This window comes from Lathyrus oleraceus, chromosome 7 (genome assembly GCF_024323335.1).
Source record: "Lathyrus oleraceus cultivar Zhongwan6 chromosome 7, CAAS_Psat_ZW6_1.0, whole genome shotgun sequence".
Classification (NCBI taxonomy): domain Eukaryota; kingdom Viridiplantae; phylum Streptophyta; class Magnoliopsida; order Fabales; family Fabaceae; genus Lathyrus; species Lathyrus oleraceus.
In genome coordinates, this window is record NC_066585.1 from 92,177,137 (window position 1) to 92,191,445 (window position 14,309).

A 14,309-nucleotide genomic window follows, 5' to 3' on the forward strand; every position below is an offset into this window, starting at 1 on the left:
TTATAGTATGAGGATGGTTACTTAGAGTGGTACATCATTGTATCACACCCTCGCATCATACCATCTGTTGAGGATACATGTGATTTGGGCCTTCTGATGTTGGGGTACCTGTTAATGACGTGTCGACATCGCCTCATACAGTTGATGATCGTAGTTATTATGAATAACCTCATGGGTTTGGTAAATCTAAATGGCGATGTTTATATTGGATTAGCTCGTGTTGCATACATAGTCTGGGGGGGGGGGGGGCTATTTAAACATCTTTTGTATATTATGTATTATTTTTGTTATTTGTATATTACTCATACATCTTCAGCAGAAACTTTTTTATTAGATAATATTTTTGATCTTCCATTCCTGCAACATCAACATAAACCAATATTTGATAATTAATTACATAACTTTAAAAAAAACGGTGATAAATAAGAAAACATGGACACTACCAGATGTTTTGGATGTTTCATCATCTTCATTATGTCGTCGACAAACATTGAAATCTTAGCATTTAACTCGATTGACCCCTTTTTTATCCTACGGCAAAATGGTCTCCAGATATACTTCACATTTTCATCTGTCTTCAACTCAATAAGGTTGTATTTCATTCTTCTGTCAATATCAATCCAATCTTCACGAAACTCGATCTTTCTCACCTTTCCATTTTTAGTATCGGGCAACAATTCATTCAACTTGAACGTCAGGCAAACGAGAGATGTGGTGCGATCCGGAAGTTGGAAATCTACGAGAGGTGAAACTTCGTTGAAGTACACTTATGCCTTAATCAAATTGAGGAAGATGCATTTTTTTATATTTTTTATCAAACAACAGGTGACGCCTCTATTTATACAACTTTACATTTACTCTGGACCACACAAAAATGTTGTGCAATCACAATCATCAAAAAATGTTGGCAAAATCTTGAGCATTTAAAATTTGAAACAAATAACACTACCGAAAATTTCGCTTTGGCTGAAATTTCCGGTATCAACTAGTAAATTTCAAATTTATGGAATTAATTGGAACATGCTGGAAATTTACAATACACAACCGAAAATTTTGTTCGTATTGGAAATTTCGTTTTTGCCTACCGAAAATTTCATTCAATTTTCAGTCAAGGGAAGTTTTGGCAATATGAAATTATGGGGGGTGATAGGTTTCACTAGGGGTTGGCAAGTTAAAAGTTTGCCCTTTGAGAATTTATCATGTCATCCACACTTTGATCTGACACCCTATATATTTTTATAATACTCATATTATCTAAGTTAAACTTTTATTTAAAATTAAAATTTTATTACAAATTCGGATGAAAATCTGGTAGGATAGTAAAATGTTCGATACAAATTAAAAAAATTGGTAGTGTATATAAAAATTCAATATCTCGGATATTTCAAAAAATTGGTATGTGATGAAACAAATCGGTTTTAAAAAGTACTTTTCTTTATCGGGTTTTTTTGCTAAACATTGAAAAAATTTGGTAGTTTAAAAAGTATTGGCTTTTTTAAAATCGTTATTCATATACTGGTTTTTTAGTGGATATGTTAAAAATCTGATAGTGTAAATTCAAGACTTGAGATTTTGCCGACAGTTTTGTACGATTGTGATTGCACTGACCGTTTTGTGTAGTCCATAATGAATTCGAAGTTATACAAATAGGGGTCATGTGTTATTAAGAAAATCATCTTACAATGTCTCATTATTTATTTAAGACAAAAGTGTACTTCAACGGAGTGAAACCTCTTGTTTTGTTTGGGCTCTGGAAGACACCATGTGTCTCGCTCTTCTTAGGTTCAAGTTGAATAATATGTTGCCCATCCTACAACCTTCAAATTTCCTGTCATAAGATCTACCATTTGTTCATACTTTGTCAAATTCTCAAGTTTGGAATTCAGTAAGTTTACTTCCTCTTCCAGTTCAATGATGGTTGAAAGAAGTTGATTTTTTATTGGAGAAGAGCACTTATGGTCTTCTTCTGATTTGCTTTAGTCAAGCAAGCTTTCTTCCATTTTCGGTGTAAGAGTCTGAATGTTGCAGCAAGCTCTTCTTCACTCATGTTTTCATTACTAGAATCTCCTTCAGACTCATACTTCCTAGTGAAATCCAGTACTTTGTCAATTGTTTCCCTTTCACTATCATCATTAGAATCAGACTAAGTGATTGACAATTCCCTTTTCCATTTCTTTAGAAATGCAAGACATTCAACTTTAATGTGTCAAAATCCTTCACATTCATGACATTGAACTCCTTTTCCTTGGTTATATTTGTCTTCATATTTGCTCTTATTTTGGGAATTGATGTATGACTCATTGTCTTGGACATTTGTCTTCCATTATCTGTCCAACCTTCTCAAAGATTTGTTGAACTTTGTTCAAATAAGTGTTATAGCATTTTATAGGCTCTCACCTTAATCTCCATCATCTTCAATGTTTGACACAAAGGCTATGTTTTTGTTCATCTTTCTACTTTTCCATTTATAGCCACTTCAAAGGTTCAAAGAGGTCTAATGAGTTCATCAACCTTTAGGGTACTTAAATCTTGAGCTTACTCAATAGAAGTTACCTTCATGTCAAATTTATTGGGCAATGATCTAAGGTTTTTTTTGACCATCTTCTCTTCTGACTTCTTCTCACCCAAGGCAAATGAATTGTTGGCTATATCACAAAGACAAACATTGAAATCAGATATGTACCTATCTTTTATCATTCTTAGATTTGCAAACTTAGTTATGAGAAACAGCGACCTTGACATACGCACTTTAGAAATGCCTTCATGAGCAGTCTTGAGAATCTCCCAAGCCTCTATAGCTTTAGTACATGTGTTGATTAATCTGAACATGTTCTTGCCAATATGGCATTTAAGGCTTTCTCATTAGCAAGAGCTTCATTGATCGGAAAAATAGCAAGTGTATTATTGTGCCTTTATAGTAATAATGAGGAAACTTCCCCGAATGTTGATCTCAAGGATTGCTCGTAAATATTAAGTTTTAATCGTTGTTCAATTAAAAAAATCTCGTGTTGGGGGTTTTAGATTCAAATGTATAAAAATAATTGCAAATAAAATAAATATTGCTGAAAAGGATTTTCAAGATAGAGTAATATGGTATCGAAGGTGTGTGATTTGTCCCTGTAACAACTCCGAGTCACTATTGCATCAACAAATATCAATTAATTACTATCAATTCTCAAAGGTATTTTCTCCCAAGGCATCGGTGAGAAAATCTTTAATCATTCATCCCTAATCTTTATGTCCATAGAAAATTACCGGTGAAATTAAGCCTTATTATGTCGAGAACAATTTGGTTTCTGCAGAGTATCCCTAGTCCTAGGTAATATCTATTGTAGAATAATCTTATGAAAGCATTATCAACGGGGTCCAACCTAATTGATAATCGTATATTTTGGCAACCCAACACGACAATTGCGCCAAAAACTTGATCGGAAAAATAGCAAATATACTCTTTTGGCTTTATAGTAATAATGAGGAAAGTTCCTGATGTCAATATTAATGACTGCTCATAAATATTGAGTTTTAATTGTTGTTCAATTAAACAAAAACTTATGTTGGGGGTTTTAGATTCAAATGTATAAAAATAATTGCAAATAAAATAAATACGGTTGAAAAAGGTTTTCAAGATAGAGTAATATGTTGGGGAAGGTGTGTGATTTGTCCATGTAACAACCCTGAATCATTATTGCATCAAAAAGTATCAATTAATTACTACCATTTCTCAAGGGTGTTTTTTCCCAAAACCTTGGTGATAAAATCTTTAATCATTCAGCCCTAATCTCTATGTCTATAGAAAATTATCGGTGAAATTAAGTCTTATTATATCGAGAACAATTTGGTTCCTACAGGGTATCTGTAACACCCTTCTACCCAAACGACATATTTAAATAGATTATCAGAGTACAACATGTAGAAGAGTTTACATTTCTTACAACATAACACTTATCGAATCACAACATAAAACATATTATTTATTTTATTAAAACTTCGCAGCGGACAACAACACAAATATTATCATTCATCATATAACAATTCATAATAATGTTTCAACATTATCTCAACAAAACATCTCAACATATTAGTCATCATAAACAACGTAAATAATAACTAATTATCTATCGAATCCCATAACCCCGGTGTCACATGACCAGAGCATTTGACTCGACTCTGTAGAATAACTCTACACTTATTCTTCAAACCTCAACAATAGCTACTCCTCTTTATCTGCACATTGCTCATCATAGATGAACATAAACACATGCAGAAGGGGTGAGAATTACATTATTAAATAATAATATAACGACAGAAATATAAACATAAATATATTTCACATATGCCAACACAGCTCATCATAATCATCATAATCAACATACTCATGAACATCAACAAAACAACATATCAAATGCAATGCACACACCCATGCATGACTCAACACGACTCGGTATACCCATTTTGTGACCAACTACAGGATCACCACTCCCAGATTCATCACCATAGAATCCGAGTTCCCCGCAAGGAACCAAGCCTCTCCACAAGCCCGGAGTCAACAACATCATTGGAACTCAGTCCGTTCATCACTAGGCATCGGCCTTTCATGAATGCATGCACACCAAACATGCATCATAATCAACATAGCAACAACAGCATCATATAGTCATGTTATCATCATCATTAATAGCATGACATACAACTCAACAAAACAACAACAACATTACAACGATATCACATCTGGGAGTTTAAAACGCGAAAGCTGTCCGTCAAACTGATATGGCGAACGCCATTAGGCTAATGGCGAACGCCATTAGCGTTAAACGCTCTTATTCTGGAAAAACTGTCCGTCAAACTGATATGGCGAACGCCATTAGGCTAATGGCGAACGCCATTAGCGTTAAACGCTCTTATTCTGGAAAAAAGCCCAAATGGCGAGCGCCAAAGGCATAATGGCGAACGTCATTTGGCTGTTATGTGCATAAATAAGATTTTAAGTGCGGAAACAGTGGACGCGCGGGCTTCTAAGCATATAACTCAACAAAACTCACAGATCGGAGAATTTCCATCAAAACCCCAAACTTGCCCAATCTCCCTAAAATCCCCAAAATCCATCAACAATCCAACATATATCATGAATTTGCTCGCATATTATCGTTTAATAAGGTTCAGACCCCTTACCTCTTTGGATTGAAGGAAGTTCTGAGCAATCTTTGGCCTTTTCCTCTTCCTTCTCTTTCTCTTCAGCGTTTCTCCCTTTCTCTGACTCTGAGGCAAAAATACGTGAAAACACTCTGAGTTCTCACCTTGGCCTCTTTTATCCATTTCCACTTTTACCCTTCCACTCTTCATATTCCATTTATTTTATTTATTTAATTATTATTAAAATAAATAACATCTATAATAATAATAATAATTCCCAATATTATTTAATAATTCATTTTACCTTCAAATAATCATATTAAAATAATATTTAAATTAATCTAACAATATTCTGGGTGTTACAACTCTCCCCCACTTTAGAAGTTTTCGTCCTCGAAAACATACCTCAAGCAAATAGAGCCGGATACGACTCCTTCATCTGATCTTCACGCTCCCAAGTCAAGCTCTCACCAGCTGGACCTCCCCAAACAACTTTCACTAGAGCAATCTTCTTACCTCTCAGGGTCTTCTCTTCTCGGTCATCTATCCGAATTGGCAACACCTCAACGGTCAAATTATCCCTCACCTGGATATCATCCAACTGAACAACATGCGAAGGATCCGCAATATATTTTCTCAACTGAGATACATGAAACACATCATGCAGATTAGAAAGCGACGGCGGTAAAGCTATCTGATACGCCACTTCCCCAACCCTCTTCAAAATCTGATACGGACCCACAAACCTCGGAGTAAGCTTTTTAGACTTTAAAGCTCTACCCACACCTGTCGTCGGAGTAACTCTCAAGAACACATGATCTCCCTCTTGGAACTCAAGTGCCTTTCTCCTCTTATCATGATAACTCTTCTGACGACTCTGAGAAATCTTCATTTTCTCCTGAATCATCTTAACCCTTTCAGTCGTCTGCTGCACAATCTCAGGTCCGAGTACAACACTCTCACCTGATTCATACCAACACAATGGAGTTCTACACCTCCTACCATACAATGCTTCATATGGAGCCATACCGATACTAGCATGAAAACTATTATTATAAGTAAACTCCACCAACGGCAAATAACTATCCCAAGAACCACTCTGCTCCAACACACAAGCTCTCAACAAATCCTCCAAGGATTGGATAGTTCTTTCAGTCTGACCATCAGTCTGAGGATGATAAGCTGAACTCAACCTCAACTTAGTCCCCAACGCTTTCTGCAAACTTTCCCAAAATCTAGAAGTAAATCTGGGATCTCTATCAGACACAATACTGGATGGAATACCATGCAGCCTCACTATCTCCTCAATGTACAACTCTGCCAACTTCTCTAAAGAGTGATTAATCTTCATCGGCAAGAAATGCGCCGACTTAGTCAATCGATCCATAATCACCCAAATAGAATCATTACCTTTCACCGTCCTCGGCAATCCCGTCACAAAATCCATGGAAATGCTATCCCACTTCCATTCAGGAATCTTCAAAGGTTGCATCATACCTGCCGGTTTCTGATGTTCAATCTTTGACTTCTGACAAGTCAAACAGGCATACACAAACTTAGCAACATCTCTTTTCATACCAGCCCACCAAAACAACTTCTTCAAATCTTGATACATTTTAGTTGCACCTGGATGGATACTCAATCCACTCCTATGGCCCTCTTCAAGAATACTCTTTTTCAATTCAGACACCTCAGGAACACAAACTCTACCTTTAAATCGCAGGATGCCATTCTCATCAATCTCAAAATTACCACCATTACCCTGGTTAACCATAGTAATATGATCAACTAGAGCGACATCAACTTGCTGACCATTCCGAATATCTTCCAGAATTTCACTAGTCAACTTCAGCATACCCAACTTTACACTATCAGCGGAAACTTCACAACCCAAACTCATATCACGGAACTGTTCAATTAACTCAAGCTCCCGAACCATCATCATAGACATATGTAGAGACTTTCTACTCAGCGCATCTGCAACTACATTAGCCTTACCGGGATGATAACTCAATTCAAAGTCAAAATCCTTCAGTAATTCTAACCACCTTCTCTGCCTCATATTTAACTCTTTCTGATCAAACAGATACTTCAGACTCTTGTGATCACTGAACACTTCGAATCTGGAACCATACAGATAATGCCTCCATATTTTCAACACAAATACAACAGCTGCAAGTTCTAGATCATGCGTAGGATAATTCCTCTCATGAACTTTCAACTGTCTAGGAGCATAAGCTACAACTTTACCATTCTGCATCAAAACACCACCAAGACCCATCAAAGAAGCATCACAATAAACAACGAAGGACTCACCAGGATTAGGCAAGATCAACACTGGAGCACTGGTCAACCGCCTCTTCAACTCAACAAAACTCGCTTCACAAGCTGCATCCCACACATACACTTGACCCTTCTTAGTCAATTGCGTCAACGGCAATGCCAACTTAGAGAAGCCCTCAATAAATCTGCGATAATAACCAGCTAACCCCAGAAAACTGCGTATCTCAGTAGCAGACTTCGGAGTCTCCCACTGTAATACAGCATCAACTTTAGCAGGATCAACAGAAATCCCACCACTCGAAATCACATGGCCAAGGAAACTCACTTCCTTCAACCAGAACTCACATTTAGATAACTTTGCATATAATTTCTTTTCTCTTAACACCTGCAAAACAATTCTCAGATGTCCTGCATGCTCTTCTTCCGTCTTAGAATATATCAATATATCATCTATGAACACCACAACAAAATTATCAAGGTACGGATGAAATATACGATTCATATATTCCATAAACACACCTGGAGCATTAGACACATCGAACGACATCACAGTGTATTCATAATGACCATACCTCGTACGGAAAGCAGTCTTCGCAATATCATCTGACTTCACTCGGATCTGATGATAACCCGACCGCAAATCAATCTTACTGAAAACATGAGCTCCAACCAACTGGTCCATCAAATCATCAATCCTCGGCAATGGATACCGATTCTTGATAGTCACCTTATTCAACTGCCGATAATCGACACACAACCTCATCGTACCTTCTTTCTTCTTCACTAACAATACTGGTGCACCCCAAGGAGAAACACTTGGACGCACAAACTTCTTCTCAAGCAATTCTTCAAGTTGCTTCTTCAATTCAACTAATTCAGTTGCCGACATTCTATAAGGAGACATCGACACTGGACTCGTACCTGGTACTAAGTCAATGGCAAATTCGACTTCACGTTCTGGAGGTAAATCACTTACATCCTCCGGAAACACATCCTGAAATTCACAGACAACAGGCAAATCTACACTCACCACTTTCTTATCCGCTTGCAGAGACGCAAATAAAGCGAATATCTGAGCTTCATCTTTCACAAAATCCCCCACCTGCCTAGCAGATAGAAATCTTGCCTCATCATTCTCACCAACTTCAGAAAACCGCACCGTCTTCCTATAGCAGTTGATAAACACGCCATAGAATTCTAGCCAATTCATTCCCAGAATAATATCAATTTGGTGCAAGGGTAAGCACACCAAATCAACCACGAACTCTCTCTCAAAGATCGTCAAATGACAACCTCGACAGACAACAGAAGTCTTCACAGAACCATTAGCAGGAGTATCTATCACCATACTTCCGCCTAGGGACGACATAATCACACCAATCCTGGTCGCACACTCATACGAAATAAACGAATGAGTAGCACCAGTGTCAACAATAGCAAGCAATTCAACATTATTAATCAAGCAAGTACCTTTAATCAGATTATCTTCTTTAGGAGCTTCAACCCCACTCAGGGCAAACACCCTACCAGTAGTATGAGCTGCAGTAGCCGCCTTCTTCGGTTTCGAGCACTGCGAACTGATATGGCCTTTCTCGCCACAATTAAAACATGTCGGACCAGCATCCTTACATTCAGTAACTCTATGACCAGCCTGACCGCATCGGAAACATCTCAGCACTTTCTTGGTACAGCTATCAGCACGGTGGCCTGGCTCGCCACACTTGAAACATTTACCAGCTATGGGAGATCCTCCCCCACTTGGCTTCTTCTCATCTACTACTTTCTGCTTACCTTTACCATTCGGAGATGCATAAGGACTACCACGATCCTTATTCTTCTTCTCACTAAGACTCTTGTAATGAGCAGTCCTAGCCTTGCTATCTTCATCAAATATCCTGCACTTATTAACCAGTGTAGGAAACCTACGAATCTCCTGGTAACCAATGCCTTGTTTGATCTCGGGACGCAACCCGTTCTCAAACTTGACACACTTGGATTCCTCAGCATCAGCATCATTATAATGAGGACAATACTGCACCAGCTCCTCAAACTTCGAAGCGTAATCAGCAACAGACATGTTACCCTGCTTCAGTTCTAGAAATTCCATCTCCTTCTTACATCGCACATCAGCAGGAAAATATTTCTCCAGAAAGACCGTCTTGAACCTTTCCCAAGTCATCTCAGCACCTGGTACTTCAATTCTCTGGCGAGTGTTATCCCACCAGTTTTCAGCCTCTTCAGATAACATATGCGTACCAAACTGCACCTTCTGTGCTTCAGTACACGTCATCACCCGGAAAATCTTCTCAATTTCCCTCAGCCAAATCTGAGCACCATCTGGATCATAGCGCCCTTTGAATGTAGGAGGGTTATTCTTCAGAAACCTTCCCAAATTCTTAAACTCGTCGACCGGCGGATTCTGCTGCGCCTGCATAGCCTGCGCCATAGCAGCCAAAGCCTCAGCAATCGCACGGTCATTTTCTCCAGCCATACTCTGCACAACACAACCACCACCGTTAAATATCGACAGTGTCATTTACACTAATCGACCAACAGGGAAAACATCACATTATGACTCGACTGGACTGACTATGCTCTGATACCACTAATGTAACACCCTTCTACCCAAACGACATATTTAAATAGATTATCAGAGTACAACATGTAGAAGAGTTTACATTTCTTACAACATAACACTTATCGCATCACAACATAAAACATATTATTTATTTTATTAAAACTTCGCAGCGGACAACAACACAAATATTATCATTCATCATATAACAATTCATAATAATGTTTCAACATTATCTCAACAAAACATCTCAACATATTAGTCATCATAAACAACGTAAATAATAACTAATTATCTATCGAATCCCATAACCCCGGTGTCACATGACCAGAGCATTTGACTCGACTCTGTAGAATAACTCTACACTTATTCTTCAAACCTCAACAATAGCTACTCCTCTTTATCTGCACATTGCTCATCATAGATGAACATAAACACATGCAGAAGGGGTGAGAATTACATTATTAAATAATAATATAACGACAGAAATATAAACATAAATATATTTCACATATGCCAACACAGCTCATCATAATCATCATAATCAACATACTCATGAACATCAACAAAACAACATATCAAATGCAATGCACACACCCATGCATGACTCAACACGACTCGGTATACCCATTTTGTGACCAACTACAGGATCACCACTCCCAGATTCATCACCATAGAATCCGAGTTCCCCGCAAGGAACCAAGCCTCTCCACAAGCCCGGAGTCAACAACATCATTGGAACTCAGTCCGTTCATCACTAGGCATCGGCCTTTCATGAATGCATGCACACCAAACATGCATCATAATCAACATAGCAACAACAGCATCATATAGTCATGTTATCATCATCATTAATAGCATGACATACAACTCAACAAAACAACAACAACATTACAACGATATCACATCTGGGAGTTTAAAACGCGAAAGCTGTCCGTCAAACTGATATGGCGAACGCCATTAGGCTAATGGCGAACGCCATTAGCGTTAAACGCTCTTATTTTGGAAAAACTGTCCGTTAAACTGATATGGCGAACGCCATTAGGCTAATGGCGAACGCCATTAGCGTTAAACGCTCTTATTCTGGAAAAAAGCCCAAATGGCGAGCGCCAAAGGCATAATGGCGAACGTCATTTGGCTGTTATGTGCATAAATAAGATTTTAAGTGCGGAAACAGTGGACGCGCGGGCTTCTAAGCATATAACTCAACAAAACTCACAGATCGGAGAATTTCCATCAAAACCCCAAACTTGCCCAATCTCCCTAAAATCCCCAAAATCCATCAACAATCCAACATATATCATGAATTTGCTCGCATATTATCGTTTAATAAGGTTCAGACCCCTTACCTCTTTGGATTGAAGGAAGTTCTGAGCAATCTTTGGCCTTTTCCTCTTCCTTCTCTTTCTCTTCAGCGTTTCTCCCTTTCTCTGACTCTGAGGCAAAAATACGTGAAAACACTCTGAGTTCTCACCTTGGCCTCTTTTATCCATTTCCACTTTTACCCTTCCACTCTTCATATTCCATTTATTTTATTTATTTAATTATTATTAAAATAAATAACATCTATAATAATAATAATAATTCCCAATATTATTTAATAATTCATTTTACCTTCAAATAATCATATTAAAATAATATTTAAATTAATCTAACAATATTCTGGGTGTTACAGTATCCCTAGTCCTAGGTAATATCTAATGTAGAAAAATCTTATGAAAGCATTATTAACGGCGGTTCAACCTAATTGATAATCGCATAACAATCCAAATTGTTCAAAAAGAGAAAGCATTAAGCACATCACAAGATTAAAGTAATTATGAAAAAATAATATTGTCATTGCAAATATAAACTCAAAGTCATTACATATTCAAATCAGGGACACCCCATAACATTAGGGGGTTTAGCTACTCATGATATTCAAGAAAATCAAAATATAAAATGGAGACATTACAAGTATTCAGATGAACTTTGATCTTCAATTGCTTCCTCTCATGAAAAGTCTCGTTCCTCCCAAAACCTTGATTTCTTTAATTCTGAATCGTGTGAATTCTTGCTCTCCAAAAAATTGTCCCTTTCTTGTCTGAAAACTCCCCTTTTAATAGCAAAGTCTTCTCTCTCCACAAAACAGATCCACAAAAGTCCATCACATCCGCCTCATAATTTACCAAAATGCCCCCACTTAGGAATCACAACAGAAAAGTCAAAATTAGACTTTTTTCACGCATGCCTGCTACGACCCGTAGTCGGTGCTACGGGTGGCCGTAGCAGGCCACTATTTTAATGGTCATGTCCCAGGTCCCCTGTTACGGCCTGTAGCAACTGTTTTGGTGAATATTTGCTTTTGTGCCAGACCCTTATACGACGGTCCGTAGCCGGTGCTATGGGTGACCGTAATAGGTCTTTGTTTGAATTGTTTTCTTTTGTGCATTCAGGGCCTCTTGCTACGACCCGTAGCAGGTGCTATGGGTGGTCGTAGCAGGCCTACTAGATCATGAAAATCTCCTTTAGATTCAGTTCACTTCTCCCTGGTTTCTACATTTGATCGTGCTTGAGTACTTGCTTGAACCTGAAATGTAGAAAAAACACATACCTAAAGTGTAAAATGCGACAAAAAAATAGAAATGACACTAGAAATGATGAAACAATAAAATTAACTATTGGTGAAAGAAATAGACTCAATAGAACATTAATTAAGAAAAAGTAATACAAGTTATCTAGGTTTTCGTCGAATAAGTGACAAAATACATAGCATAAACGGTGACTGGTCATTCATCATCTTCATCTTTGGACCAATCAGCTTTAGGTTTTAAACTTGTTGTACCATCTTGAGAAGTAATCACAAGATGTTTCCAACCTTTAATCACAATCTTTCAAGTTCTGTTATCTATGGATTTAAGAAAGACGACCATGTTAGTTGTTCAATAATCATAATGGGTGTCATCTAAAATAGGTGGTCTATTGATATACCCTTCATCCTTTCTGTTGTCCATATGAATATAAAATATCTCCATGGAGTTCACAAACAGAACAAGGTGTCTGCTCTGATGCCAATTGAAATTTTGTTCCTCAAGGGACAGATGTTGGACTAGATGTCTGGGACAACTTGCTATACCAGAATAAACACATTATGACAACAATAATAAATCAAGGTAAAAACAATAAAGAATATCAAAAATTATTAATCCAGTTTAGTGCAAAGAACACCTACATCTGGGGGACACTCAACCCAAAAAAGGAAATTCACTCTTATAGAATTAATACAAAGTGTCTTAGATGAACAAACCCCTTATTCAATGCCCTTTTTTTTAATTCTAGCCAAGTGTCTTTCTATTTAGTCTCCCCCTAAATATGATAACATCCCTCACTTTCTCTCAATCATTAACCCTAGTGTTCAACAACAATCAAAATAATAACTTGTTAAATTTACAACTCAACTAAACAAACCAACGATTATGCCTTATGATACGAATGAAACAATAACGCGTTGTACAATTAACACAAACAATGACTCAACCTAAAAACACAAAATATCACTCAAGCTCGTCGTCTTCAAGGCATGAAAAGAGTATTTATATATAGCAATCCATATGTGTGCTTTTCTTCTTGGATTTAGATAGTAATCTCGTTCATATATGATGGAGATTCAATTAGGATTTATTTCTCCAAAACTACTCCATACAAGATTTGATTTGAATTCAAATTTAAATCTCCTTGATTTAAATTTAATTTAATTAAATAGTCAAACAAATCAAATTGCTAAAAAGTAGCAACAATCATTATTGCAGAAGTAACAGAAAAATATGCTATAGATTGTGGGAAAACGAGAGCATACAACCACCTTGCCCTTGTCCTAAAGACAAGGGCCACATACTAGACATTTATTCTCACATGTGTTTTACTTCACAAAAGCAATTGGAGTCAAATATGTCACTAGTTTGAAAATCATATCCAACATATGTTCATACCACATTGGTTTTGCATAATATAACCAATCCAAAAAAGAACAATATAAATAGACCGCCACTAATTTCTTTATAACCTAAAGGGTCTTATTAAAGGACCTTACTAAAGGTCCAATCATAAATTATTAATAATACAAAAAATATATGTTTACGACATAAAAAAAACACCTTATTTAAGGTTATCTTATGAAAAAAAAAAGTCCATTCTATTGTAACTTAAAGAATCTAATTAAAATAAGTGATTTTTTTATAACTAAGATTTTCCTACATTTAAATTAAAGATGTCTCGTGAAATTTCAAATTAAAAGTTAACACACATGACCACTGTAAGAGCCAAGCAGCTAAACTCCAACCAA